Source organism: Aegilops tauschii, chromosome 5 (assembly GCF_002575655.3).
Source record: "Aegilops tauschii subsp. strangulata cultivar AL8/78 chromosome 5, Aet v6.0, whole genome shotgun sequence".
In the NCBI taxonomy this organism is placed as follows: domain Eukaryota; kingdom Viridiplantae; phylum Streptophyta; class Magnoliopsida; order Poales; family Poaceae; genus Aegilops; species Aegilops tauschii.
Window position 1 is genome coordinate 514,889,952 of NC_053039.3, and position 3,985 is coordinate 514,893,936.

The 3,985-nt window shown below is 48.0% G+C and overlaps 1 long non-coding RNA gene across 5 annotated transcripts; it reads right to left on the reverse strand.

The window, feature by feature from the left end:
• Window positions 1-1,219: 1,219 nt before the first annotated feature.
• LOC120965362 (uncharacterized) lies at window positions 1,220-3,684 on the reverse strand. Of its 5 annotated transcripts, none has more exons than XR_012183306.1 (4): window positions 3,429-3,684; window positions 2,900-3,255; window positions 2,710-2,770; window positions 1,220-2,257 (listed from the first exon to the last, which is right to left on the reverse strand). It is a non-coding gene; the product is annotated as an uncharacterized lncRNA (long non-coding RNA). The 5 variants fall into 5 exon arrangements; XR_006664665.2 differs by lacking the exon at window positions 2,710-2,770 and having other exon boundaries at window positions 2,900-3,051; window positions 3,133-3,255; window positions 3,429-3,681; XR_006664664.2 differs by lacking the exon at window positions 2,710-2,770 and having other exon boundaries at window positions 2,900-3,033; window positions 3,133-3,255; window positions 3,429-3,674.
• Window positions 3,685-3,985: the final 301 nt, after the last annotated feature.

A 3,985-nucleotide genomic window follows, 5' to 3' on the forward strand; every position in this document is an offset into this window, starting at 1 on the left:
ATACCCTGTGGATGACATCATGGAGAACACTAATTGTGAGCTACACTTCAAAATGAAGAACATATCCATGAAGGTGGCGGACGTCGTTGCTTATACAAATCCCCCTGAAGCAACCTTCCATTGTAACCCGATTCCAACTGGCTATGCTTGTGTCATGGTTGATGAAGTGGTGGCACAATATTCGAGGCTAGAGCTTGACATTCCTAAAGGTGACGAGGAGCACACACTAGGAGAGGCCATTGATACGTCTCCAATGTATCTACTTTTCCAAACACTTTTTGCCCTTGTTTTGGACACTAACTTGCATGATTTGAATGGAACTAACCTGGACTGACGCTGTTTTCAGCAGAATTGCCATGGTGTTATTTTTGTGCAGAAATAAAAGTTCTCGGAATGACCTGAAAATCCACGGAGACATGTTTTGGAAATAATAAAAATACTGGCGAAAGAATCAACATCAGGGGCCCCACACCCTGTCCACGAGGGTGCAGGGCGCCCCCTGGGGCGCGCCCCCTGCCTCGTGGGCCCCCTGGGACTCCACCGACCTCAACCCTGACTCCATATATTCACGTTTGGGGAGAAAAAATCAGAGAGAAGGATGCATCGTGTTTTACGATACGGAGCCACCGCCAAGCCCTAATCTCTCTCGGGAGGGCTGATCTGGAGTCCGTTCGGGGCTCCGGAGAGGGGGAATCTGTTGTCGTCGTCATCATCAACCATCCTCCATCACCAATTTCATGATGCTCACCCCCGAGCGTGAGTAATCCCATCATACACTACATGAAACAGCTATTTTGCCGTCTGCCACGGCGGACGGCAAAGGCACGAACGGCGGACGGCAAAGGCCTTTGCCGTCAGCCGCGGACGGCAAATGGCTCCGGCAAAGTAGGCTACGGTAAACAGGTCCTTTGCCGTCTGCTTTTTATGGCGGACGACAAAGACTCCTTTGCCTACAGCGGCGGACGGCAAAGAGGAGGGACGGCAAAAATACTGGACGTCCGCCAGCGTTAGTCCGTTAGGCGGCTAACGGCGGCCTTTGCCGTCCGCCAGCGGACGGAAAATTTGAGCGCCTCTTTGCCGTCCGCCCGTTGACGTCAGCAATGCGTCAGCGCCCGCTGTTTTTTGCCGTCTGCCACGGCGGACGGCAAAGGCAAAGTCTTTGCCATCAGCTTAGCTACTAGTAACTAATTTGGATTTAAAAAAAATAAAAATCTACCTATTCCACTTTAGACATACATTTCATAGTACTCACGTAACATGCATTACATAATAGTACATGTTTTGCATACAGTCAATAATACATATTTGATATAGATAATTAATACACACACATATATATATATATATACAATATACGCCACGCGTATAGGTCGTCAGCGTCGGCACCTCCACAAGCCCGTGTTGATGTCGTCGGTGTCGCCACCGCCGCAGCACCGTGATGATGTTGTCGTCGTCGTGGTCGGTGCCACAGCACCGTGAGGATGCCGTCATCATCGCTGCAGCAGCCCCGTGTCGATGTTGATGCCGTCAACGCCGCCACCCCAGCCCCGTGTTGATGTCAATGTCGATGCACCTAATTGATGTGAAAATGGATAGGGAGCATAGAGCAGATCAATGGTTCAAACTTTCAAAGGCTTGAGGTTGGATTCGCTTTGGTATGCTTACGAAAAAGAGCAGAAAAAACAAAGTCATGTTGAACTCTAGACTACATCATTTTGTTCTATGTTAGTGATGTCTTGTAGACAGTTAGCATATTTATATAACTCAAATTCACTTTATGTATACTTAGCAGATTGGTGCCAACCAGCTGAACACCATGAGGCAGAGGGTTCCTAAACAGACAACACCAGTAGCAACGAGGCAAAAGGAAACTAGGAAGTAATCTCTAGTTTCTATTTTTTTAAGTGAGCATTTTACCACACCTGATGTTTCCCGTGAGGGAGGCTGTTGTTCATTTTGTGATTCTCTTCTGCCAAATGTTTACCATGAATAGTTTCATTTTTATAAAGCTAATTTCCCTTGTCTTTTTCTCATTAATCCATTATAGTTATTAATTGGATAAATCCCACGAGTAAGAAAGCAGTGAAACTAAATTTAGGGTCGCATACCTGGGCATTCTCACTCCTATGTATATATATATGCAGATAAAAAGCTCTAATAGTAAACCCAAGAACCAATATATGCAGCTAGTACATTCTCCCAGATTTGTCTGCTAAGAACATGCAAATACTGATTGTAGATGTCGTGGAGCCATCGCCTACAAAAGAAATGAGTAAATTGATAAGAACATGCTCCCTATATGCAGAAAGTGGTAAACCTATTAAGTTAAGAGGAAGAGGGTGGTGAGAGGGGGTCTGGGCAGAGGTTTCCTAGCCATATTAAATCCGCTACCCAATTGGCTATAATTAATAGAAACAATATACAAATTCTGAATTTTCTGGACGACATTGGCCTAAGAAAACAAACTAAATGAGGAATTTAGCTACAATGCAACCGAAGATAACCTATTGAAGCTGAGGTCTCATACTCCTAGAAATTGCTCGCACTTAACCTACAACTAGAACGTAGGACCTATGTTCACTAACAGTTCGAACTCCACATGACTTGTGACTGCAATCAGAATTCTGCGTTCCAGTTGTAATATTTGCTCAAAGAAATATCTAGGACCGAAACTCTGTCAGTTTCATTTCCAAAATGTCGAGTAATTACCATGAACCAAGGGGTATCGAGGACAGGGCGTTTTCACCAAGAATCATTGCTACAAGGCTCTCTACATACATACAGGCAAAGCAATTTTCACCAAGAATCAGCTAGCAGTCTAATATAATCCCCTTTCCAATTACTCAAGGAGGAACTGATGAAAAAAGACAAGTTAATTAGCTGGGTACAAAAATTAAACCTTTTGAGATGGACGGATGCCCTCTTCACTCAGATCTGCAGATGATGGACGGATGCACCCAGCAGCTTTGTCACGGACGGCGACGGAGGAGAAGAACTTTGCACAAACCTTCCCACTCTGTCGCTATCTTCTACCTGTAAATGAAAACAGACCTTACTTATCAGAGAAGCAAATGTGAAATTGTTCAGATTAGATGTATTCAACAGAGACACTTCAATCACGGACGGACATACAAATACAGCTCATGCTGCTCTCGATCCGCTGTCAGGGATCCCCCACACCCGTATAGGCGTCCATCATCCTGTCTCCCTCTCCCCCACTCGATCGTGTGTCGTCCGCGTCCAAGCAGCTGCCATCTATAAGAAACTTTATACGTAAACGACTAGTCAAAATACGTAAACGACTACTCTGCGAGGTTTCCATCTAAGAAACTATCTACAGACTCCCCGCCGCCGCCAACAAAGGGAACCGCCGGAGATGGACAGGGAGAGAGGCAGGGGAGCGGCGACGTGCGTGCTTGCGTGCTTACCCCTGCGGCACGAAGGGCCGGACCGGGACGACGACGGTGGCAGATGGCGACGGGGAAGGAAGAGACGACGCCGCGCGGAGGCCGGGAGCCTGTCCTTGGCTGCTGGAGACGCCGAGCAGCAGTTTCCCTTGTGTGCGGGGGCCTCCGATGGACAGCAGAGGAGAGGAGGTTGAGGAAGGGGGGACGGGAGACCGCTGGTGGGTGGGGGGGATCTCGATCTAGATCTGGCTCAGGGTGGGTGGCGTGGGACTACTGGAGTGGACGGTTGGTGGCATAGTAGCAGCGCGGTGTGTCCCACCTGTGCTATAACTATTCGTCTAGTTGTCCGCCAATCTTTGCCGTCCGCCTTTTTGCGTCTTTGCCGTCCGCTGGCGGACGGCAAAGAGGTGGGGCGTTAAGTTTTTTTCAAACGGGCGGGGGGTGGGGGCCACCTCCCTATTTGCCGTCTGCCAGCGGACGACAAAGATTCTTTGCCGTCTACTAGCAGACGGCAAAGAGCTGGCAGATGGCAAAGAGCTTCTTTGCCGTCTGCCATTTCTTTGCCGTCTGCTTTTGGG